Genomic DNA, 26,855 nt, shown 5'->3' on the forward strand with positions numbered 1-26,855 from the left:
ACATTTGCTGGGAGGGTAACCCATTAATTTGAATCCAAGCACCAGCAGGAGCTAATCTGGATGACACTAGATCATGCTTGGCATTTGTTTCCACACTGGTTAGGTGCCATGTGAAATATTTCCAGTGTTGACCCATGTTTCCAGCTTTGGAAGCTGTGCTGGAAAGTGCAGTTATGCTAGAAGAGTTGTCTGATGATTTTGTTTTATTTTTATGAAAAGTCCAGTGGAAATGTTAACTAGTTCACTGAAAACTCAGGTGCAAGCACAGTTCCATACCTGTGTCAGTACCAGAATGAGGGGCTGGCACACAGTTGCTGTCAGATTTATCATATTTATTGAGGAATGCTTAACTTCCCAATTGATGATGAGGATTTCACTGAGCTGTGTCTATATATACAGCTTAACCTGCTCTTGAACCTCACAGAATTCCTCACCACAGCCTGTATCTGCATGTAAAGGGCTCTCAGAATGAGCTGTTTGAGTTGCAAACCTCAGGGAACACTGCAGAGCCATGCCTGGAAATAGTGGGTCACGCTCAGAGCTGGTACTCCATGTACTGGTGGGTAGACTTAAGAAGTAGCCAAGATTTAAATACTGAGCAGGAAAATATGTTCAATCACTCTGTTCACATCAGCAAATAGCTGCTGGTGCACCTCCCATGGGCATTGATTGAGCTGAAGTGCTCTTCCCAACACGGGGGCAGGGTATGTGATGAGAAAAAGCTTTGAAATCACATGGTTGTGGTTATTATATGGTACCAGTTTAATCCTTATTCAAGTACAGGCCAGGCTGGTTTGATTTTAAGGACATGATGTTAAGCATTCTTATGTGTTCTAATTTTATTCAAATAAATAAACAATTATCAGCAATTTCCTGGGGTGATAATGGAGGGATGGACAAGTAACTGGCTAAAGTAAAAAAAAAAAAAAAAAAAAGACAAGAAATTTGAAATCTTATAAGGACAGTTTAATATGTGTTGAGATGCAAAAAGTGACTATGAGGGTGTGATCTCTTGGGGAAGCAGATTATCTGTTTGTTGTCTCCATTTTGCAGTCCTCTGCACAGGGGGCTTCTGCTTCCTACTCCGCTTTAGGTAAAGTGTGACCATGGATGGAAAAACAAGGCAAGAGAGTTGTAACAGGTTATGGCTGGGGGTGGTGAATGTCCATGGAGAGAAAAGGATTGGGAGGGACCCCTGACCAGGGACAGAGCAGAGAGGAGAGGCAGGATGGAAACTTCCATCTTGGTGGCTGATATTTGTGGCTGGCAAGTGATACTGGCTCAAAGGTTTGTGGAACTGATTTATCTGGGCTCACAGAGGCAGAAACGAAGTTTTGTGTCATGCAGTCCTTTCACTGCATCCTCTATTAAAAAAAAAAAAAAAAAAATCAGGAGCAGTTTCCAGTCCCTGAATTTTTATCTTTGTAATTTTCCCACCTAGGGTGAGGTCTAATATTCTGGTGCTTGAGGTGCTGTCAAGGAGCAATATTGGGATTCCAAGTTGCTCTTGTATCATGACATAATTTTCAGTGCAGAATCTTAGAATTACCCCACTGCCAGTTCTGGGATATGGGAATTTAGCCCCCACAGTTCTGAATGATTAGCCCAAAGTATGACCAAGAATTTGAGTGACCAGGTGAATCTGCTAGTTAGTTTTGAAAGATCCCTGGAGTTTGAATAGGTAAGAACCTACTTTTACTCAAATACAGGGAGGTAGGCAAACTGGTTTCCCTTGAATTGCTCCAGTTTTCAATTCATCCTCAGTTACAATCAATGGATTCCCATTAGTCCAGAGCTGGATTAATTGTAAATCCAAACTTTTTCTTTTTTTTTTACCAAATTTGATTGTTTCAGGCCCTGCTTTTTGAGATTAGTGAGACTTTTTCAGTTTACTTGAGCCCCATATTAGATGCCTGTCACATTGATGCCTAAGTGATCTGTAATTCCAATGAAACCTTAGGTTTGATGAAGAAATCTTTAATAAGATTGCTTTTGTGTTTAAACAGCCCATTTGTAAAGGCTTCTTTCCCCACAATAGTAATTGGATTCCTTAGTATTCAGTCATTGCATTGCAAGATGTTTCACTCTAAGAAAATAATTTCCAATCCATGTTTCTTTTATTCTTTTAACTTAAAAGAGCCTCTTGTCTTCTTTGTGGTCAGTGCAGCCCATTTGTATCTGTCTGCTGTGAGCTGAAATCTGTACATTCTTATCTCCCTTGCTTTGTTTTTCTGTACCAAACTGTAAGCAAGCCCTGAAGTTTGTTCAGATTTGGGATCAAACACTGAATTTTTATTTCTTTTCTCGCAAAATCCTAGGGGGGAAAGAATCAATATGCTAATGCTGTTGCATCAAGCTTTCAAATCTATGCAGACATCAATAGGCAGTTGGTCTGTGCTTTTTAGCATTTTGGGCCAAGTTTCTGATTTCAAACAGATTGATGTAAAACCAGAGGATCTTCATAGGAACTCCTCTGGATTTACACCACTGGCTCAGACTAGGTCAAGCTTTTAAATTAATTCAGGAACCAGATTTTGATTTTCATTGACTATTTATATAATAATTAGAATTTTATTAGGCATAGGACATCTGCACCTTCATAGCTGCTCCCTCAGGAAATTATGCCATAATTTTATAACATTGTGTGCTGCCCAATATGAATAGCTGCTCTTATTTGGTAAATGTATATCAAATAGCATTTGTTACTTCGCCAATTTAATGCAAAATAAAATCCTTTCAAGTCAGAGTAATGTCCTCTGCTTTATATTTGAAAAAAAAAAATTAATCCCATGATAGGCTGTGATTTGCAATAAAGTAGATCAATGGCTCTACCTCCACAAATTGCAGAACATACCATTCACATTGTTTTGAGTAATACTGTTGTTTTACCTTGAAGTACATTGCTGTTGCTCCCTGTGTTCAGTATAGCATCTTAAGACTTTTTAATAGAAAGAAACTAAATGAAAATTGATTGATAAAAGCTCCATCAAGGTGTTTATTGTTTTTTGCCCAGGGGTAAAGCAGAAAGTTTTGGAAGCCATGTCATTTGTATTAGATTCTGTTTTTCAAAGTGCATGGGCAATGGAGATGCGAACATAGAGGTAGGAAATTGCTTTTAATCATTAATAACTTGCACAGGGACCTTGTAGTACAAGGTAGAGTGTCCACCTTCGTGCTGGATAATGAGGATTTGTTGCAAAAATCGGTGTACAGAGGTGTAGTGAAGGATTGTGTATGCAGCTGTAGTACTGACACCGGCATCCACAGCAGCTTGCAGCATATGCAAATGAAAGATAATACCTGATTAATAAGGGAGCTGTGTTATTGTCAGGTACTTTACCAGAAGTGCATCAGTAGAGACAGGATGTGCTTCAGCAGCAGTTGCCTGTGGGGCCTGTAAAGTTTTTAACCCTTTGGAGCAGGGCCTGAAACGACTCATCCTTCCCTGGTTCATGAAGTATTCTGGTTTGATTGGGGCAGAATCCCAATTTTCACCAGTAAGAGAATATCCATTCTCACTAGTAAGAGAATGTTAGTGAGGTCAGGAGCTGTACACTGTTCTATTATGTTGGGAATTTATATTCAAAATAAGAACATGGAGTAAGCAACAGGAAAGGCGATGTGAATGGATGGAGTATTCCGAGAATTGTGGGAGGACATTTGTTCTTGGCTGTAGTGAAGGGACACAGCCTTGAAAACACCCACTCGAGGCAGGAGTTTGCTGCATGACTGCCTTTAACCCCAGACAGGCTGAGCAACCAGCTCAGCTGTGTGTCAGTGACCAGGGCTGGGCTGAACTTGGGGGCTTAGGGTTAATTTTTTTTGCCATACAGAGGTAATTTTTCCCCAGAGTATCCCAAACTTAAATGTCCCTAATTCTGAAGACACATGAATATGTATGATCAGACACTTATTTCCTGCTCCCCATCACTCACAGATAGAGAAAAGCTGAGTGACTTGCTTTTTTGGCTGCCCAAGATCATTCTGCACTCCCAGGTTTCCATGGGCCTTTTAGGATCATTAAACCATCTTCAGGATCATTAAATTATTTTGTCTGTGCCCACTCATCACATGTTAAAGGTAATTATTTGAAAAGGTAGAAGGAGGTCTGGCCTCTCTGTAACCAGATATGACGGCGGTGGTGCCATCCTTGTCCCGAGAACTGGGGCCATAGTGGAGAGCTGACCCTTGCTAGTGCTAAACTGGTTTATCATGACATCCACTTCCTGACTTGGAAAACCTCCAATCTAAACAGAAAATCAAACCCAAATTGGAATAGGTTTGGGAAAATGGCAGCTGATGTGGCTCACTCGAGACTTTGCAGGAGCGTTGGTGGCAGAACCAGAACTGAGTGCTGGAGCCTGGTGCAGAGGAGATTGGATTAATCTCCTCTATTCCTTACTCAAAAGAGTGCAGTTGAATTTCTCTACTGGTTCTGCTCTATTATTTTACGGATTGAGAAAGAAGAATTCTGTACATGGGTTCCTGGTGGTTTGGATTTGTTTTGTTCTGTTTGTCAAGTAGAAACACATTAGAAATGGCATTCACACTAAGGCTGGTTCTTATTGGGAAGGTAACTATGAAAACCAAGTGGAAAGTGTCTCTGGTGTGCTTTTTACCTAAGATGAATTTCAATTTCTCTTCTTAGGCCAAAGGAAAAAAAAAATAACTTTGTTGAATTCTGCTAGAGAAAAATGAAAAAATATTGTATGGAACAGCATTCTACTTTTTGTTTGAATATCCTGTAATTCATCAGCTAAATAATTTATGTAAAAAACACCAAGCTCTGGTTTTAGAAAAGATACTTGTAGTCAGAACACAGTTGAACGAAACTCAGTAATCTAAAAGTGAAAACATGAATTCATTTCCACACACTATATAAATCCATGTAAACTAATAAGATTTATTTCTTTTATATTTGGAGAAGAAAGGAACAGTTTAATTGGAGAAAGTTCAAACCCTGTGGTGATAAAACTCACGTTGCTGCGTACACGAGGAGCGTGTGTCTGTAAAGTTGTATTCCTTTCCCTGTAGTCCTTCCTCAATGTACATATGTTCTTTAAAAAGAATAAAAGAGAACTAACAAACTTTCCAAGCTGTGTTGTACAGCATATCCTATATGATGGGATTTCTCTTACATACTCATTAGAGTATGTACTACTCATACTTACTAGGTATTTTCAGGCATGGTTGCTCAGTGCTTACAAACAATTGCAGTGGGTGTGCACAAATTAAACAGAAATGCACAGCTAAGACCTAACTCTTTTAAGTTTAGCCCCTAAAAATCCACTGCACATCAGCTGTGCTAAGAGTTGGCAATGGGACTTGAATGAAACATGTGACAAACATATGGAAAATATATTCCTTTGTTTTGTACATTTAAAAAATGGATTATACTCAACGTGCTACTGCCTTTGAGGGCTATAAGATAAAACATTGCAAGGTTCATTGACTTCAAGATGGGAATCCTGGGTACAGCCCAGATGGAAGCCTGATACAAAAAGCTGCTCTTGCCTTTGAACATTATTAGCCCCAAAGAACTGAAATTCCTTTTAGGTTCCTCCTCACCCACTTCAAAACAATATATGTGCAAAGAGCTCCCACTTGGTTTTGTTCCTAGGCTGACCTGCAATTTAAGCAGAGGAAAATGGGGTTTAGGAGAAGATTGACTTACAAGTCATCTTAATGGCATGGACACAGAAGGGTTTGGGGAGGTGTAAAAATCCCATCTCAAGCTGCTCCAGGGTAGCTGTTCTGATCTTGCAGAGAAGATGGTTTAAGGAGGTTGTGGCCCCCATGGGCCTCACTCTCACTGACATCTTGAAAATTCTCTTTCCTCACACTATTGGAGCTGACATTCAATTGTGAGTTAGATCGTTGAGGTGATCATGTCTAATATCTGTATTCCACTTACCTGTTTTCATTTTATGAAGTTTATTTCTATTTATTTCATGATGATTCCTGAGAAATACTTGTACTAACAACTGTGGGTGGGAAGGAAGGTAAGTGTGGGCAGTGGTGGGGCTGGTACCAGAATCAACTCAACCCTCAAATTGCACCTGCAGTATTTTGTGACATTTTTGGAGTCATAAATCAGCTGTTCACCAGGCTGGTGTTTGAACAGTGTGTGTATTCCTAATGATAAGTATCTCCAGGAGCAGGGTGTGAGAGGGGCATGGCAGGGATACACTGACCTCTGGCATACCCAGAAAGTGTCATTGTCACAGGGAGCAGGGCACCCGTGGCATTGCAACCCAGGAGACACGGCAGCTTGTTCCTGGCACCCACAGGAACAGCCTCCCTCCATCCCCTCTCCTGCCCTTCCTTTGGGAAGCTCCCACTTCCTCCACTGGAACCCTGAGTGGAGGTAATTCAGGCAGAAAAATACTTTATTTTGCTCCCTGAAGTGCTGATTGAAGGGGTTTTGCAGTTCATTCAGGTCACCTCCCAACTTAGAGGGAAGTGGGACTTCCCTTTTTGGGGTCTGGGTTAAACCACACATGGGTAGGATTAGCTCAAGCTGCTAAATTGTTCTTAGCTGATCTGGTGATGAGCACAGAAGGTGAAAAGATGCCTTAAACTTGAATTTTTCTTTCCTCCTTGCAGACTTGTGCCAAATAGGGAATGGAGAAGTTGGCTTAAAAGCCTTTGTTTTTTCCTGCTCATTTTCTGTTATTTGTTGTTTTTCTTTTCAAGTAGACTTCCAGGCTGAATGCAATTTTCCTGTGGGAGTAGATACCAAGTTATGTCTGTGTTTTCATCTCCATAGTTGACAATAATAAAAAATTCCAAACAACTTCCCCCCCACATTCCCTGCTTTGCTGTTGTCATGTTTTCTGCTGGTTGACAAAGTCACCTCTGCGGCCTTAATATCTGAGTACATTTGTTTTGCAAAGTGCTGGGAGCTGCCTGGCTTGTTGATGTTTTCAAAGGCTGTTGATACACTGCATGTTTCATGGTTAAGAATTTAGGAATTTTCCACTCCCACTCCCCAACTGTTTTTTTGGATTAGTGTCTGTGTTTCTCTAAAGCACCCTGCAAACACCTCCTGTCAGGAGGGGAAGGGAAAGAGGCTGAGGATACCCATAAGGCAGCCTGTCTTTCTTGAAATATTACTTGTCCACTGGGAACCTAAAGGAAAATCATCCCAAGAACTCCTCACCTGTGCACAACCCTTTCAATGGAAGTGAAATCCCAACCCTCTTAGAAGGGTTTATTTTGTGCAGTTGAATCTTCTCTTTTCCCACTCCTCCCTTGCCTGTTTCCTCCTCCCACCTCTAGGCATTTCAAAGTGTGGCTCGCCTGATCACTAATTTGTTTTACCTGTTGGAAAATGGGGGGAAAAAATACCCAAGAGCAAAAAAAAAATCACATAAGAGATGCTTTTTGGGGAATAACTGAGAAAACAGGAACAGGTTTCACTTTAGCCTGATGTGTGGCTGGCAGAGGAGCAAAGTCTCCTCTGACCAAAGGAAGGAACAAAAACCAGATTTGGTCTGACAGTTTATTCTAAGCAGTGTGTCCTGGACACTGCAATAGCAAATCACACGTGAATAAGGAGGGAAAGGAAGACAAATCATCTTACTTCAGAACACCGTAGTGTTTTTAATGTGGGCTTTGTTTATTCAGCTGCTTTTTCATGGATATTGGTCTCCTTACACCATAGTGTTTTGTGTAACTTGCTCATCTTGGTTATCTGCTCTTACACAGTGGTGTAAGATGCTTTTGATGCTGGAAGAGAGAAAGGCAAGATGTTTGTTGCATCTTGAGGAATCCTCAGGAGCCAAATAACATAGCTCCCTCTAAACATTAACTTCTGTGCTCCCAAGCCCTGATTTTAAAAGATTGCATCTTGCAGATCTGCCAGACCATGAACCTTGCCAAGCATAAGCTTCTGCCTGTTTCCAAAATGGCAGGAAAAATAAAATTGGCTGAATTAACCAATGAACCATCTTCCCCTTTACTATTACCAAGTAATAGCGTAAACATCATTAAAACCATTCACTTTTTAGTCAAATATTGTATGATTAAAAGATACTTTAGACCACAAAATACATTCTGATAAATGGAGTTCCAGGCTGGATGCATATAATGTCGTAGTTCAGAAATTCACTGGTCTTCATTTCAGCCCTGTGCTGCACAAATCAAATTGCAAATGAAGTCTGCTTCTGTTGGATGGTGCCAACCATCTGATAAGGAGATCTTGGCTGACTACTCCTCATGTGTCTTAAGGGGATATAAGAAATGAATATTTTTAATTTTTATTACTCTTTGAAAATGCCATCTTTTTATGCCTTATAAAAACTACTTGATCAATTTTCATCTTAAATCAATTATCACGTGGCCTTTTTTTCTGCAGAATGCATTTGTGTCTCAGACTTTATCTTAATAATCACAAAAAATCCAATGACCCATAACAGGATTCACATTGTTCCTCATAATGTTTTACTCTGTGTACAATTTGGAGATGTCTGGTTCTGAATGGGACTGTGATTGAGAGTCATTTAGGATGGTTGGGGCATGAAGAATGCAAACAGAAAGCTGGTGCAATCTCTTCATTTCCAACCAGGTCAGCGTTTTTCCTTGCCTCCAGACCCTAAGCTGCAGTTTCATTTTAAGTTTCCCTTGGTGGCTGTTCTGCTCGGGCTTCTGTTGTAAAAGGCAAATAAATATGTGGAATTTTGTTATTTTAAACTTGGCCTGGCAGTGCAGGGGCGAGGGGGATGCTGGGCAGGGGAAGGTGGGGGTTGCCCATGCTGACTGCACCCCTGGGGAATGGAGTGTGAAACGGAGAGATTCATGCCTCCCAATGTTCTTGCTCTTCATACTTTGGGCTCAAGAGTCTTGTCTGAGTTGGAAGTCAACCCCATTCATGCTGCACTGATTTCTGTGCAGTGTTAATGAGTGTGAATTAGCATGATGGTGAAAGATATGTAGTTTGTATCATGTATTTGTTAAATTTCTACTTGGCTTGTAAAAGGAAGAGAGATTATTTAGTAAAATTGCTTTATTAAAAATATTCTTTTAGAACCAATATTTCAGTTCCATAAATGGATAATTACATTGATTATTAAATGTATATATCAATTCTATTAATGGATGGTTACACTAATTATTAAATGTTTGCTTAGTGTCAAAGTTTTCTCAAAGTGTGTGCCTGCCATATGCTAATGGCAGGCTGGTTAATATTATTTATTCCAGCCTACATGTTCTCCAGCAATATGAATTCATAGAAGAAATTTTGTGTGCATGAAAAATGATGTGTATTCAGAGCGAGTAATTTTTCAGTTTCCCATCATGTGTTGGAACCGTGTTTTGAGAACTGTGTTGGCATATTGAGACTGCAGTCCCAAATTACTGAGTTTCTTACAACTACCCAATCCTGGGTTACAAAAAGGGCTGTGGATGAAACCTTCAGTCAAGCAGAGCTGGGTCTTTTAGGTGTTTTACACTGCATTTTCTAACACAAGGAATCAAGTGAGAAGGGGAAGTAGCAAGCCAAGTTCTGCACAGAACTACGGGACAGGATGTCTCCTCAATGATTATCATCATTATCAAAGTGTAATTTATCCAATTAGCCAATTCCATTAAACAGGTTCAACTGACTCTTCTCCTGCCACATTTTAATGTGTTTATATGTCGATTGAGTGAAGGATGTATTGTTTGACATGACAGCTTGCTTTGTGTGCAACTATCTCTTTATTTCAACCCACTGACTGACAAAAGGTAGGAGTGGGTCTTTTTGATGTGGGGTAGGGAATTGTTTCTTGATTTGACATGCTAATTGATTGGGGATTTCGTATTATATTAAGGAATATTCGTCCTGAATTGCTCAGTGGAACAGCATTGGTGCATTGCAACAGGAGGATAAAAATGCGGGATCAAATGAAAAGGAGAAATTTTTAAGCATAATTTTTTGTGCTGTGATTATTACACATGGTTAATAATATTTTTGCTCTCTCCTCTTGTTACCTTCAATCTTGTGATTCTCTTTTCTGAAGTGGCTTCAGGGCTTCTATTAAGAGATAGTGGAACTTCTAAAAACAATTTTAAAATAGTGCTAGTTGAAAATTGCAAAGTATGTTCATGTAAAAAGTTGACAATCTGTATGTTTTCACTATAAAACTGGAATAAGGTTTTGAATTTCAGATTTTCCACTCCTTTCAATGTCAAATAACAAATGGTTGATAAAGGAAGAGAGAAGAGGGACACTAGAGAAGCTCTTTGGTAGCAAAGGAAAGATTCTGTGCAAAGAAATCTGGTATTGTAGCATTACTGTAGGTTTAAACTATGTGATCTGGGTGATTACATCCGTATCCTTGAAATCAAGATCATGGACTCACAGACTGATTTGGCTTGGCAGGGACACCTTCCACCATCCCAGGGAGCTCCTAACCCCGTCCAGCCTGGCCTTGGGCACTGCCAGGGATCCAGGGGCAGCCACAGCTGCTCTGGGCACCTGTGCCAGGGCCTGCCCACCCTCACAGGGAAGGATTCCTTTCTAATATCTAGTCTAAATAGAGACTGTCAGTTTAAAGCTGTTTCCCCCTTGTCCTGTCACTCCAGTCCCATGTCCAAAGTCCCTCCCCAGCTTCTTGAAGCTCTTTTAGGCACTGGAAAGTGCTCTAAGGCTCCCTGAAGCCTTCTCTTCTCCAGGCTGAGCATCCCTAACTCTCTGTCTCCATAGATGTGCCATTCCAGCCCATGGAGCATCTTCATGGCCTCCTCTGGACCACACACCAAGGAGCAGCCAATATATTCAGACTGTTGGGTGGAAATAAGAATACCAGTGAGGATTAGGAATGCCAAGATGCAGGCAGGGGGCAAGCAGAGGCTCAGTACAGCATTTAGGAAAAAAAAAAAAAAAAAGAACAAATGAAGTGAGTTGATTCTTTTTATGGAAATTTTTCTTTAGGGAGGATGTTGCTCTGACTTCTGGAAGGAGCTGGATATTCCATCACATTCCTGTGTTTCAATAAATGGAAAATACATAGTGATGATGATGCTGATTGTTTTTAAAATGAAACTGTCTGTAGTTATCTCTAGAGATAATAAACCCCTGCTGGTTTAGTGCTTCCTTGATTTCGTTTGTATAAATCTGGAGGATGAGACATTGCAAGGCTGTGTCAGCTCCCCCACGTCACCTCCCAGAGCAGTGTCTCATCTCACCCACCTTTCAAAAGATATTCTCTAAATTAATCCTAAAATGTTCTGCTGGTCTGCTTTAACTTTCTGATTGTTTAATACTGGACCAAAAGCTTGAACATAGCAATCTTTTCTCTCACTTTGTTTTTACAAAACTAATTAATTGTGACCCTCTGATTTACATTGCACTGTGTCATGTCTGAATATTGGGGGTTTCAGCATCTCAGAGGGCAGAACAGCTGCTGCCTGGCATCCAGGTACTCCAATAGTGCTGTGCAAAGTGAGTGGAGTGGATGGATGATTACTATTTCAGAGGTTTATTTCATTTGCCTGAGTGCTGGTGGCCACGTGTAAAGGAGAAAATTCAGAATTTGTAGGCTTATGTTGTTTTGTAGGCTTATATTACTGACAGAACAAGAGGTCATAGGCTCAAGCTGCACCATGGGAAATATAGGTTGGATATTAGGAAAAAGTTTTTCACACAAAGGTTGATAAAGTACTGGAATTGTCTGCCCGGGGAGGTGGTGGAGTCCCTATCCCTGGATGTGTTTAAAAAAAGCCTGGATGTGGCACTGGGTGCCAGGGTTCAGTTGAGGTGTCAGGGAACAGGTTGGACTTGATGATCTTGAAGGTCTCTTCCAACCTTGTGATTCTGTTTTTGCAGATAGGAGCCTGAGTAAAGCAGCTTCACTGATGTGACAATTATTCCTTTCTAGAAACAGTTTGGTCTTGCATCTATCTTTTAAATTTTTTTATCCAAATATCTGAAAGTCAATAGTTTCAGTTGTTAAAATTCATTATTTGCATTTTAAAAAGAAAATGGAGAGAGGGTAAACGTTTAAAGTTTGTTTCTTATAGTGACACCAAGATCTAAATAGCATTTGCTTAGCTCCCATTCTTCGTAGTTACTTTGAGACAGTTATTTTACTTAAGATCTTTGTGCATTTATTTCAGGCATGCATCATGGTTTTTACCCATGATAATTTTTGTGTAAGAAATGCAGCCATGGATTGGACAAGGCAGAGGACCTCTGGAATGGGATTTGTAGAGCCCAGCTAGAGCTCTTTTCTCCAAATTCTGACAGTATAACAGCTCATTTCAAAGCCTAAATATGACAGTGCTTCATTGGAAGAATATATTATCCAAATATTAAGTTGAAAAGGGTGTAAAGTGCAATGTGGGGGGCAGTCACAAGGAGGAAACCCCCAGGAGTGAGATGTGTCATCTTGGCAGGGTATGAAAAGCCACCAAGGGGTTAATCATCCCCACTCTGTATGAAATGACAACAAGCTCTTGGCAGCTTTCCCCATTCTTTATATAACACTTCCAAGGGCTGAAGCTTGTATCCTCCTAGTAATGCTTTTAATTTGTGCTCTGCTGGGGAGAGGCCAAGATTTAATCGAAATCATTAGAATGTCTTTGCTTGAAGTAGCTGAGGGCTTGTAGTGAGCTGGAGGAGGTTACTTCAGAATAATTAAAAGAACTACATAAGGTCATCATTGGTGTCTGAGCTATTCCAGACACCAGGTTCAAGGGGGAAAGGTTGAGTTTAATGACAACTCCTCTTACTTAAGTATGATGCTTGCATAGCCACATAGTTTTAATAATTAAACTTTGCCTTTTTCCCATCCCACACACCTGCCCAAGTGACTTTGTTTCCAGCTTCATCTGAGTACAGCAATGATGGGCTTGAACTAAAGCCCAGAAGCCAGATTTGTCAGGAATTCAGGGCTTTGGGGGCTCCACCACCTAGATCCAAGTCACAGTTTTCTGGTTTATCTTTTATCTCTAAAATGGGCTGAATTTCAATGTGTCTGTAAGTGTTCACATATATGTGTGTGAGAGAATGTCGTGTTGTGTGTGTGGATATGAGTGTGTGTTTATTTACAGCCTCAGCTGAGATCTGCTCTTGAGTTTTGACTCATTTCAGTGGGATTATGAGAACACAGGTGCTGCTGCTTTCAGTGTATATTGGTGTCCATGAATGGATTTTAGTCCTGTATGACCCTGAAAGGCACTGCTGTGCTCCAGGTGTGTGCACAGGAAAACAAACTGGGATAATTTAGAGGCACAATACATGTGCTAATTGCTTAGTGTAAATTAGAACATTTCTTTGTTGGTTGTATATTAGACAAAAAAGAACTCAAAGAAAAGTTGAAAAAATATTCATATTTTTTGTGCTGTACAGTCCTATTGTTGTACAGACATAGATGGAGGGAATTGGCAAGTGATGAATTTGTGTGAGAAACTGTCTTTTTTGAATGACTTTTTATGCTTACATTTAAATACAGCTTCTTACAGCAGAGTAGGTTCAAATAATGAACTAATAGTGAATGTTAAAGATTTAGGGAATTGTCTGTGAACTTTTGACCCTAGGAATATAAGGAAGTTTGCTTTTCAGGAGAATTAGTCTAGCTGGGCTAATGGGTGCCAATAAGGGCTGTAAGCAGTGTGTCAGGGACCAAATCTTTTAATTAACCGCTGAATGAAAAGTAGTTTGGGAAATGCAATAAGTCAGATTCAGGTCAGATCAAGCAGAATAATATGTGGGCAGAGATGAAATTAACATACGAGGAAATGCAAGCTGAAAATCTCCAAACTTTCCTTATTAGACTGATGGAAAGTGGGATTTACTTTGATTGCCTCAAGGAAATGTGGCACCTACTTTTACTGACTCGTTCTAGCAAGGTTTAGATTCTCCTGGCCAACGTCATCTGCAGATGAAAAAGATTAAACTGGATTAAACTGGAGACATACCATGGTCCAGCTTTGAAATTACTGTGATTGTGGTGCAGGCTGGCTTGGAATTGGCCTGTGCTCCAGTGGTTTTGTTCAAGTCTGGGGTGCCCACAAAGTTACAACCAGGACTAAATTGCTAGTGAGCCACTGACTTGTCTTTCTTGACAAATAGTGTTGCCTCTGAGCTTCTTTGCATTCTCAATTTTTCTGAGTCTGCTGTCTGTTGCTTTGACAGTGACATTTTAACTTCTCCTGGAGCAGTTTGTCTTTTTGTCCTGTGCTTGCATCTGCCCTGTCCCAGCAGTGTCATGAAGTCATAGAATCATTCAGGTTAGAAAAAGCCTTTGAGATCACCAAAACCAACCCAGCACTGCCAAGTCCACCACTAAACCATAGCCCCAGGTACCACCACATCCACACAACTTCTAAATCCCTCCAGGGATGGTGAGTTAAGGTGAGCTCCACTAATTATTAACACAACATGGGTAATTGCTTTCAGTATTGTCCTGTAGATGGAAGGATCTCGCTTTTAATTATACCTTATTAACAAAATTAGTAGGATCAGAATTATATCTAGAGAGTTTAGAAGGTAAACCAGTGCCTGTCAACGTATCATTACAGAGTAAGGTTTAAATTATTAGTTTAATTCATACCTAATAGGATTTTAATCCTATTCTGATTGTTCTCTGTGCACAGAAAGTATTATTTTATAGGAGTACTATGCCTTAAGTTTTTGTGTAGAAAGCTTTGAAATTAATGGAAAAATTCCAAGTAAGCTTAGTGGGCTTTGAATTGATCCATTTTGAGTTCCATCAACACTAAAATTCAGATATGCCTTGAAAACTGTGCTTGTAGGTCCCTAATTTCCAAAGTATCATTATCAATAATGGTAATGTGGCATTTGATCTGCCAAATAACTTATTCAAACCTCCACTAATATCTCGGTCATCACAAACTACTACTTAAGTAATTTATTTAATTGGAAACTGCACTAACTTCAGTGTTACAGACACTGCAGAGTAGTGAGGGATTCCATAAAATCAGAAACAACTTCCCAAGCCCCATTGCATTTCCTCCTTGCTTTCTGACTGGCTTGAGAGTTGCAAAGGTTAGCTAGGATAATATTTTTTTTCTTTGTAATTGTTGCAAGGTGCACTTCTTGCCAAAAAATCAAAGGGCTAGATTCAATTCACTGGCTTAGAATCAGTCCTGCTGTCAGCTACAGTAAGTGTATAATTGTTCTGCCTCTATGTTGTTGGGCTGGAACAGTTTCAAACAATTTACCAATCATGAGCAGGGGAAAAAAAAAAATCATTAGAAAATCAATTTCTGCTTAATTGAAGATCTTTCTTCCAAATGGGAATGAAGCAAGATTTATAACCTCAGATTCACTGACTGTATAATGATGGCCCTTGAGCTTGTCAAGGTTTTCATTTGGTAGCCGTGGCATGGACAGCATTTACTTTTCCACCTGCTGGGGGTCAGCAGAGTGAGGGCTCTGGGAGCAAAGGGCTGAGGTAGGAGCTGGTGAAGCACAAGGGGCTGTGTTTGCAAATCCAGGGTGGGAAATAAGGCATTGTACAGGGAGGAGGCAGAACAGTAGAAGGGAATTTCAAATGCAGTTTATTTATATGTTTCTCCTGAGTGTTGTGAGTAGAAATTACAATGATTGACTCTTGGAGACACCCCTTTAGCATCTGACTGCTGATGCCAGCTCTGAGGAAATCCCATATCCCAGTGCCCTTGGGGGGGTTCATTCTCTGCCCCCAGAACAAAGCTTCACAGAGGTAAACTCCTGTTGCTCTTCTGTGTGAGAGCTTTGCCACTGATTTCAGTAGGATCAGCGTTTCACACCATTTGAAAACTTGTAGTCTCCTTTTCTTCTGTTGAAAACTGAGCAAATCACAATATGGTTAAATGGCAGCTGGCAAGGAAAGCATAGGAAAATTAAAAACTAATGGGAAAACTGGACTTTTGATTATAGATCTTTTCCCCTTCCTGGATTCTCCTGCTGTACTGAGAAAATGCAGCTTGAATCTCCTTTAAGTTCAAAATGTGTGGAAGAGAGTCATGGTGTAAATACCAAGCAAAAGCTAAAAGTGAATTTACCAAAGTTCAATAAACATAAAAATGATGAATTTATATGTCATGTAATTAACTCAGAATTACATGAGCAATAACCAAGTAATTACACCTTTAATAATGCATTAAACTTGTCAGGAATACTTAGTCATTCAACTAGAATTTAACAAGATAGCCTATAGCAAGTTACAGTAATTAGATATCACTACTGAAAACATTGACAGTTCCTAATTGATACCTTTTATTATAAAGTTAAATGCCAAACATTTCTTTAGAGTGTATTAAGGAGTAATATTAGCTGTGTTTAAGACCATACTGCCTACTCTAATAAATTGTATGCAGGTATAAAAACCAGCAATAAACAAAACCCTAAGAAAAAAAAATATCAGCTAAACCTATCAATCAGTTACACAAAGGTGGTTCAAGTTCTCACTGCTGTAATTTAAACTACAACCTAAGAGAGTGTGTTCCCTGGCAAGCCTGTCAGCAGGGAAGGCAAAAGTGAGGTGGAAGGAAAAACTCTGTGAAACAGGTAACGAGAATAACATTGACATCACCTGAAGGATGCAGGTCTTCGTGGGAATAAGGCACCCTGCAGCCTTTGCAAGAGTGGAGCAGGGAAAATAAACAACCTCAGGACTTCGTAAATTAGCTTTAAAAGCACGACTCGGGCTTACTAATGACTAAATCAGATTGTTTAGACTACAGGAGAAAGGGTTTTGGAGAAAGAGATGGAATAGAATTGAAACTATGTGTTTACTTGCTGCTTCTAAATGTGGGAGATATTTCTGCTGGTTTTATGTTGTTCAGTCTATGCAGTTGGCAAATAGTTATTTTTAATTTTTTTTTATTGTAAGCATGCCAAGAAATAGTTTGTTCCAGGGGAAACTGAAAGAATAATGCAAAGAGAAAGTAAAAAAGAAATTCCTTGGCAACCTTAAATGTAGTTTTTTCTGAAATAAAAATGTATTATTTAATCTATTTTATAAAAAACCCCACTTTTTTATTAACAATTTTCTTATTTACAACAATAATACCCACATTTTGCCTGAATTCACAGAAATTTTTGTTTTTCTGAAGTCCATCTCTTTAGTAAATTTCTGGAGAGAGAAAGTATGCAATGTTATTTGGGATGTGTACTGGAATCTCTGATGCTTAGTGGAACCATCTGTACTTTAAACCAAATGAAGCAGAGATTGATGTTGTCTGTGTGAAGCAGTAGAGATCAGCTGGAATCATCACATACATCTTTTGTCAATTCTTTTTTCATCTGTATAATTACAAGTCTTATCAAGCTGCATGCTGAGCTATGGCTGATTGTCAATAAGACCTCTCTTGATTGCATTGTATATAAATATTCCATGTCAATCTCTCAGGCTGCAATTCCAGGGGCCAAACAATTGTACCTTAGTCCATGGATACAAGGTCCTGGCCTTTTTTGCTACACTGATAATCAAATTAATGCCCAAAAGGGTGGGGGGCACAGATACCAAGTGGTTAATTCCCCTGCACCTTAATGCTGCTCCTCTGCTCTGGTCTGTGGCTCTGCTGAGCCCTTCTCTCCAGGTACAGAAGATTATTCATGAAAATTAAAGTACTACATTGATGTTTACATGATCCTCAGCCAGTTGCATGGCAACTGGAATTGTCTTTACTTTTATGCATATTAAAAACACGCAATAGATACCTGTTTAATAATTAATTGGTAATGCATGTAGAGGTTGTAGAATGATTTATCCAATGTGTATAGGCTTTATCTAGTGGTTAAACTGGATACACAAGCTTTTTATTTTTAAGGACTTCTCTCACAAAAGATGTTCTCAAAAATACCAGGCAATAAATAAAACCTAGGAGGAACTGAGTGACCTGGGCAGTGTCAAGGCCAGCCAAGTGTGTGTGTTTGCAGGGCACAGGACAGTAACTCTGGGGCAGAGTAGACAGCAAAATCTATGCTGTGAAGGAGGCAGCAGTGATTTTCAATCCATTTTCACCACTTCTGATGCTCCTGACACCCACCCAATGCCTGTCTCTCTCTTTGGACTCCCCCACTGTGCAGACTCCTCCTCAAAACAGCTGACACCAGGACAGAGATGCTGTGGCTTGAAATAGCTCTGCAGGGTTTTCTCTCCTCTCTTCACTGACTATGACATAAAGGGTTTCCATTGCATGGAGAAAGGGAGCATTTGTAGACTCAATAAATATTTTTTTTTGTTATTTCTTGCTTTTTTCCTGGCCTGTTCCAGGGGAAAAGGAAAAGGTCAACTCAGCTGTGTCTGCATCACTCAGTTATTTCAACTCTCCCCATCATACCTTTGGGCTTCTCTCAATAGAGATTTGGGATTCCAAAAAGTGCCCTGGCTGGGACTGGACAACCTTTCCTCCTTGTTGGGAATGTGAGCAGGACTTTTTCTAGAAAACGTCAGAGGCAAATGTCTGGTTTCTGCATGGTTTTTATCCTTGTTTTAACATAAGGTAAAGTAAAAGGTTTCTTTACTCTCCAGAAGTCTTGTACTTGTTTAACCAGAGCAGAGCCCTGAGGGATGCTCGTGCTGTGTAGAAGAGTTGTACCCCTGCTTGTTTGGCCTTTGCAGCACTCCCTGAGCTCCCCAGTGAAGCCAAGCACTGCTTTGCCTGTCCCCTGCTCTGGAGCACATCTGGAGTCACCCCTTGGGGGCACAGAGTCCTTGCTGACCCTGTGAGCAGCAGCAGCAGCATGTGCAAAGGATTCAGCTGATGCTTCTTCCTTCTTGTCACCACTAATGCAACAGAAAAAGTCAATCATGTTGTTTTTTTTACATTTAAATACCCTCACGTGTGCATTTATATCCACGTAACACACACAAACCCCTTTGCTGATACGGAGCCTCTTCTATTACACACGACTTTGGGGTTTGAGGTTCCTTAAAATGAGATGTTCCCAGCAGTTAGGATGGGAACCCACCAGCAAATCTGCATATCTGTTCTTGCAGCCCCTCAGGTGGGGGCACAGTTACCATGGCTGCAGGATGCAATCATGGCAAGTCATATAAATGAAGGACACTATTGATTGTTCATTTTTGCACACACCATTACATGCACACACTTCTGAAAATAAGGCTCGGGGCATAATTGGTTGCCAATGGAGCTTCACCAAGTTGGCTGCATATATTTGGTTTCTCTTATTTTTACATTTTAGAGAGCTGCTTATGCTGATTCACAGAACCTGTCTTAGGGCCTTGAATTTCCTTCTAGATATTTCTTTCTGCATAGCTCTTGTGTTATGTGGTCGGCCTTTTAAATGCTGGTTTTGTTCTGCTTCTTCTTTATAAAGCAAGGAAATGAGTGTTCCCCAAAAGGCTTTCTAAGTTTCTTCCCAGAAACAAAAGCACAGGAGTTTCTTGAAAGCTTGAGACAAGATATATGTGGAGGCAAATTTGACAAAGCAGTTGATGAGTTTACTACTGAGCAAGTTGCTGTGGAAGAAAAGCAGATTCTCTCTTGAAACCCGAAGATTACACAGCATATTGAGAGGACTCTAGTGTTGATCCTGAGGGTTGAGTTGCCTTGGGTGCTCTCCTGGGTTCTACACCAGTGTGAGGGACCTTGAGCACAGAGGCCCCTGTGTTTTTCTAGCTGTCCGAGGCTGCCAGCTGATGAAGTGACAATGGGGTGTGATAATTTGCCAGGCAGTGCTGGCTTACAGAGCCACTGCAGCCCATTAACACTTCCTAGCAATCCTGCATGGCTCTGCTTTGCTGAACCTGAAAGACATTAGAGTAAAGACTCAAAAAAGCTGAAGCCCATATGAAGTCATGAAGGTTCCTGAGGCAGCAAAATTAGTTAGAGACTTTCAGATGATTTTTTGAGCCAGTTTGACGATGGAACACACATGTCTAAAAAATTTTCTGCATGAAAGCTCAGCATGTTGTGTATGGGCTTTATGTGAGGAGAGAACTTCATGAGTGACCTGCTCATCTTCCCTGATGCTGAGAAGGGGTACAGTAAAGATGGGAATGATCCAAAGGAATTAAGAGATAATGGGGGACAGAATATCTTAATCAAGACATCCTTCCACTCCTATCATTGCAGTCAAGAAAATGGTACATAGAAGAATTTCTCTAGAGCTACAAAAGTTAGTCCATCATTTTTGTCATATATTACCTGTATTCAAGCTGCTGCATGAATTATCCTTTAATGATGTGCACTGTACAATAACCTAGATAGATAGATACACCTTAACTATTATCTTTTCCAAATGGTGCAGGAGCACTGGACCGGTGCATTGCACCACAGCTGAAGCAATCAGGCAGTAGATGTCTGGTCTGGAAAGGTCCAGAGAATATATTTCCCATACCACCTACTCACCACAAAATGTTTCCAGTGACTTACTTAAGACCTAATGAAAAAGATCAAAAGGCTGTACTACACTAGAGGAAAAGAGCAGGAGAAGTCAAAGTTATCAGCACTGTCCTAAAGTCTGGGAACTGCAAGCAACTTGCTGAAATTACCAGGAAATCCTGGGATGCTGGTAGTGTAAGCAAAAAATCTTGAGTGATTGCTATCAGGAGGGTTTGGAGAAAAGCTCTGTCCTTAATCCAAGGTGTTGTGATGAGCTGAGCTCAGTGCACACAGGTAAGATATACCAGTGGTAAACAGTGGCTCTAATGTTACTGTAGGTCCTGATTTGCCTGTCTTGATGTCCTTGATCAGGGGAAAGCAGTAAAAATCCTCAATTTTCCCCCTTTGTGATCCTTGCAGCAAAGTAGTGGAAGACCTGAAAGATGGGATTAACCCAAAGTAAATATGTGGTGGTGGGCATGTTGTGAAAAGGTTTAAAGTAGCATATTTATTATGTCCTTATTGCAAATATTAACCTTTTGTGACAGGATGAGAGAAGTGAAGATGACCTGGCTGGTTTATAACTGTGTAACTACAATCTGTACAGACGTCTCTGCTTTGGATAGCTATGGGAGTTTTCAGTGTCCACCAAAATCTAAATTTCTGTCTTTGTCTTATTAAAGCCCTGACTCAGCAGATCCCTCCAGCACTGCTTTGCTTTCAATTACATTATGCAAAAACTGGCTTAAATGCTTTGGACTCCCCAGTTCGATTCCAAGTGAAATGGAAAATGGCAAAATTTAGAACATGGAACCAATAGGTGCCCTAATCCCCTGATGTCCTTGGTGCCAAGTTGTGTTTCAAATCTGGCCCACGTGCAAAAGATCCTCTTCCCTTTTTATAGTTCATTTAGTCAGGGGTGTTTTTGACAAAAACCAGCAAAATATGCTGGAATTACCTAACGTGCTTGCAAGGGATTGTCCAATGGTTTGTGCAGCGTTCCCATGCAGGGGTTATATAAAAATGTTCTGTTGCTATGTGAACTGGAGGTTTGTTTTCATGTAGCATCAATACCCAGGAGGGGAGAAAGGGGTGAGGGGAGGGAAGAGAAGCGAAGACACTGGCGTAGTGCCAATCTCTGGAGTTTTTTTGTCATGATAAATGGCTCACAAGGAGTCAGCATGACCCGCCAAGTAAACCCAAATGCTCTGAAAGAGCCGTGGGCTTCAGATACCACTGACAGACAAGTACTCCTTATCAGCCTTTTTGTTTAAACACACAGGCAGAGGTGCACACGTAGGAGATGTGCAGCAGCAAGGGAGAAGCAGGCCAGCAGAGAGGACTGTGCTGGCAGATAATGTCCACCCAGATGTCCACAGCTGATTTCCACCCATTTTGACTTCTGCAGAAACTTTGCATTTCCCCTCAGCTACACACACAGGTCACAGAACATCCCCTCTGCTGCTGCTGCCTGCGGTGGGATGAGCTGTGGAGTACAGCAAAGGCTTCTTTGGTTTCTGAAGGAAGTAATCCACCTTAAAAACTGTTAAATGAGACAAGGGAGCTCATGTTTCTGTTATACCTGCATCAGAGGCAGAGCTTCTCTGCACTTGGGTTTGTTTCTGTTTTGTCCTGCTTTTTGTGTATTTGACTCAATGAAAGGTTTGGGATGTATAGCTTTGAAAATTGATTTCATAGTTATTTCTGATATTTTTTTTTCTCCTTATCCTCTCTCTCCTAGAAAGTGTCAGTTTTGTTCTGATGGGCAGGTCAAGACATGAGCTTAGTGGTGGTTTGGGGATCGCTTGTGCACTACTTAGATCTCCTGCCTGATTTTGTGGAAATCTGTCTGTAAGTACAACCCCCACAATGCCTTAAACAGCCTTTTGCTTACAGGGACTGTCATGCACTCGATTTACACTTGCACAAAACAACTACAAGGACAACCAAAGATATAATTAATATGAAATAAGTATTCCCCAGCAGAACAGTCTTAGGGAGCTGATGAAGCTGAAGAAAACTACTTTTCTCCAGTTACTCTCAGAGGGAATTTCAAAGCAATGGAAAATGTTCAGGAGAATATTCAAATATAAAAAGACATGTTAGAAAGATCCTACCCTGCAACACTACCCTTAGCTGAAAGTGAACCATTCAAATCCTCTAAACCTAAGAGAACAAAACAAGATAGACTGAGAAATTAAAAATGTCAACCAGAGACAGAAGATAAAGGGATTGAATCATGGGTCTTCTGCTGTTTGGGTGAGTGTAATCACCTCTCCCTTATCCACTTTGCTGTGTATACAAAGGACAGGCGACGGGGGAAATAAGAAGGACATTATGAAGAATAAGTAGTCACAGGACATTTGCAAATACGAAGTATTTTAATAGTAGCAACTGCGAGCAGAGTGGATTAAAGAGGTGCTTTGGTGAATAGCTGAGTTAAATGATCTGCAAGCCCAGAGCTGTGAAGATAGAGCCCGGTGTCGGCGGCAGTGAGACGGGGTGAGCTGGCAGGAGACATCTCTTAGGTGAGTGAGGGGAGCAGAAGAAAGTCTTGGAACAAGCTGTGCCTCGTGTCCCTGAGACAGCTCGGGGTGAGCTGGAGCCTCTGCAGAGTGCAGTGAAGCTGTGGCAGCGATGCTGGTGTGGGATACACAGGCTTCGTGCCGGGGATGGATCCCTCAGTGAGCCAGTGGGGCTGATTAGCTTCTCTTCCTGGGCTGGAGTGAGCTTTGTCAGAGTTAGTGAGGGGATTCTTGTGCTGTCCTTTGCTGAAAGGTGTTGATGGGTCTTTAGGGCTTGACCATGAACTTGTGATCAGGCTGAGTCCTCTGTGGCTCCCATAAAGTGCATGGAGTTAATGGAATACCTTACAGAAAGCATGACGCAGACACACGAGTTAATGCTTGCAGTCCATACCTGGCTTTTGATTTGACTTTGTCATGACACTTTATCACTTTGTGCATCTGCAAAATGAGGAGTGGTGGCAGCAGGTATCACCTTTCTGCATGATTGGAGAGAAACGGGAAAGAGATTGGAGAGATATGGAAAAGAAACAGGTTGACACAAGTGGGTGAGGCTTCCAGGAATGAGGAGGTGGCTTGTCTGATGGGCTAACCAATTGCTTTCTCTCTACTTAATTACTGTTGCCATCAATGTGAAGACCCAACAGCTGAAATACATATTTGATTTTGTGAGTGGGACTTAAGTAGACAGAAAATCAAATTTGGGCCTAGAACTAGCCTGAAGGCAGGCACATCCTAATGCAAAAAAATTTTAAAGGGATTTGAGCATTCCCTGTGGCACAGCTTCCTTGTCCCGCTGCTGCTGATGCAGCATGGACTGGTTTCCCCCAATTTCCAGGAGACCAAAGAAATAAAATACTGTTCTGTCAAAACCAAAGTGCCTCTGGGCAGCAGATGAGGAGGGTTTGGAGCTCTCTATCTTTTATTGGTTTTATTTTTTTCCCCTTTTCCATCCTGAATTTGCTCTTAAAGAAATTGTCATTGAGGGGGGAGAAGGCAAACAAAAGTTGACTTTTGTTAAGCGGTGGAGACTTGGCAGTTGTGTGGAGGTCATGGTGCTCAGTCAGTGTCAGCCTCCATTCCCCAGAGTTGTATCCTGTAATGTATTTATTTATCATTACAGACGGCCAAAATTTTTTTTCCCCTTTCAGTTTGTTCTGTCCAAGGCCGCAGGGTTCCGACAGAGATCAACAGCATTCCCGCAGTGATGAAGCAGCTCGTCAAAAGCTGAATTAGATGTTAAATCTTTCTGAAGTGGGGAGGAGGAGGAAGGAGGGGAATCACATTGTGCTAAGAATTTATCATGTGTTGTTTCCTGTGAGATAATGTATAGGAGAAGATTTGTTATGGTGCAAGTTTCAAACTGCTGTTTCAGGGCTACAGTGTCTGCCAAGCTTATGATGTATTTGATCTTTTCTGAAAGTCCTTCTTTTCCTTTGCTACCTTTTAAGCAGACTGTCTTCCAGGTAGGTAAACACTTGAAATGCTTCATATACTGAAACATGTACAGCTAAGCACCAAAATTTTCACAGATAAGAGGAATAAGCAGAAATAAGCTAGATTAAACTGTGAAGTCCAGTGAGGCTCCAGCTCTGGACAGAAGGTTGGGTGCTCAAGTCATCCTGAGCTTTGCAGTTGGTTATGTTAAGACAAGCTGTCTAGGTATGCCTTCTTGTGGAAACCTCTGAATTTTGGTACAGACCCTGAGGAGAGCAAGGCCTTGATTTGCAAAGGTGCTGCAAAATGTGCCCAGCATTATTTAAAGCCCAAAGATGCAACAGCCTGATGGTGAAAACATTTATTGATCCATTCTGCATCAGTGACCATCTCTTACAGTGCAGGTCACTTTCTTGAAATTGTGCATTTGTAACCTGGTGGAAATACTCTCTGTGGTCTTTCTTTTCTCATGCTCCTTTTATTCTCAGAAGGACATGGAGCTGAGGCTCATTTATGTTTTCTGATATAATAGTGTTTGCTCTTTGCAGTTGTTGAAAGGGCAATTCATATCCCTTATTAATGGACTCTAAAATGCACCCCTTTTAATCTAATTGAGAGGGGGAATGTGTCCAAAAGATTTTTCTCTCTGAATAAATACACTGGTGTAAGAACATTTGGGGTAAAATAGCTTTGCTCCAACTCCTCAATAAAATGTCAAGTGCAATGATAGATGAACGGGCAATCCCAAAGTTTACTCAATATTGTTTTGTTCCCAGTATCTAGGTCAAGACATTTCTGGTTTGTTTGAATCAGAGTTTCTACAGGTCTTAAATAACATTGTTAATATTATGAGTGGTTTAGATATCAGGCAGGAAGGAAGCTTATTGATCAGCAGGAAAAGCACTGTGTGCATATGAGCCATCTCTTCCTGCCTGGCTTTAATGAAACTGAAATCCAACATCGGACTTGGAAAGTCCCTCGTGCTGAGGGGTGTGGGAAGGAAGCTTGTAACACACTTTCCTCCTGCCTCAGCTCCTTGCCCGGTCTTTACCAGAAGCACCTGAACTACCTTTAATGAAACTTCTCCATAAAGCAATCTTTAAAAAGTGTGATCCACTGTGTATTTTGCTTAGGAGTGAGTGAGGTGCAGGGGGAAGTAAAAATTCACCCACTATTGAATGAATGTGGGCCCTGACTTTGGGTGTGAACCCAATCTTTGTACTATCAAAGTGTTGGTTTGGCCTCTGGACTGGGTGAACGTGCTTTTCAGATGCTAGTTCCCTCCTGAATATCCACATGGGGAGAACATGACTGGTTTAAGCTACTAGGCTCAGAAAACACAGGCGGATACCAGAAGTGTCAAGGGTGAACTGTGATATCACTACAACCCCTAGCTTCATCCAGGGTTTGGGACCTCAGTCAGCATCCCAGGTTGCTCAACTTGAGTACAAGGAATTTTGAGGTAAAATCCAGGGAAAAAAAAAATATTCTGACTTTTCTAGGCTGTTCTAAAAGGAGCTTTAGTCCATCCTTCCTTTTGGAGGTTTGTGATGTTGCCAAAGAAGTTCAGGGTAACCTGTCTTTGCTCAAAGCAGAAAGATAAATAAGATGTGACATCATCTTTCTTAAGAATGTCTCCCATCTATCACATTATATTATTTATAGAAAATAGGGCAATAGCAGGAATCCCTGAGTGAGCATCATCATCATGAAATGAAAGAAATTCATGGTGTTTCCTTTGCCCATTCACTCAATGAAACTTGAACCCTTCCTGTGAAAGCAGCAAGGCTTTGACAGGAAGAGAGGTGAAGAGCAGGATCTTTCTGGTGTATGAGAGTGTTAATTTGAAGCCCTCTGGTTGAGAAGTGGAATTTCTGCAGGACTTCAGGATCTGCTGAGTAACTCAGTGAAGCAGCAGAGGCATCTCTGTGGTGTGGTTTGGCCTCAGAGGACTCTGGCAGGAGCACACCCACCTGGGAGCACTTGGTACTCACCTGCAGCTCCTGCAGGGCACTGAGGGACATGAGCACCTGTTTGTGGAGTCCAAGCAGAGCTGGGCTGAGCTTGGTGTGCAGCCCAGCTCAAGTGGGGACATGCCCAGGTGCTGAGCTGCTCAGGGAGCACTGCAGATGGAAACAAGGATCCATAAAGGGCTGGGGATTGGGAGCATTGCCTGTTCCAATGAAGGCAGCCACAGGGCAAGTTGTGCAAAGTGGCTGGGTTGCTCTGACATTTCACCCCTGCCAAAAGAGAGAAGTCTCTCTGTACCACCCAGCACTTGGAAGAGCTCTGCTGGACCAGTTCACCACACTGACTGCAGCAGTGGGGAGCTATCAGAGCAAGTATCTCGTGGGACTTCATCCTGCCAGCTGTTTGCAGAAGGCCACAATGAAGCAGAAAAATGAATCCTTCTCTACTAAGCAGTTTTATTTACCATGTGTTCCTCTTTGCAGTTTCTGAAGGATCTGGAAGAAATTACAAGTGACAGTTGTGAGAGGGACGTACTCCAGATTGGCGGGGCTGGTTTGTGCTTTGTTACCACATTGCCTCTTCCTAGTGAAATGGATGTGCTGGTGGTATTCCCGGATTTCTTGAGCTCTCATGCTAACT

The 26,855-nt window shown here is 41.2% G+C and overlaps 1 long non-coding RNA gene across 3 annotated transcripts in view; it reads left to right on the forward strand.

Annotated features, from left to right (window-relative positions):
- LOC146765711 (uncharacterized) overlaps nucleotides 1–26,855 on the forward strand; it is a 335,663-nt gene that overhangs the window by 150,361 nt on the left and 158,447 nt on the right. For all 3 annotated transcript variants that reach the window (XR_014949631.1, XR_014949630.1, XR_014949632.1), the window contains one exon: nucleotides 1–22,134. This exon is cut by the window's left edge. This is a non-coding gene — a long non-coding RNA (uncharacterized LOC146765711). The remainder of the gene's footprint in view (nucleotides 22,135–26,855) is intronic.

Source organism: Lonchura striata, chromosome 20, assembly GCF_050655825.1.
Source record: "Lonchura striata isolate lonStrDom1 chromosome 20, ASM5065582v1, whole genome shotgun sequence".
Taxonomy (NCBI): domain Eukaryota; kingdom Metazoa; phylum Chordata; class Aves; order Passeriformes; family Estrildidae; genus Lonchura; species Lonchura striata.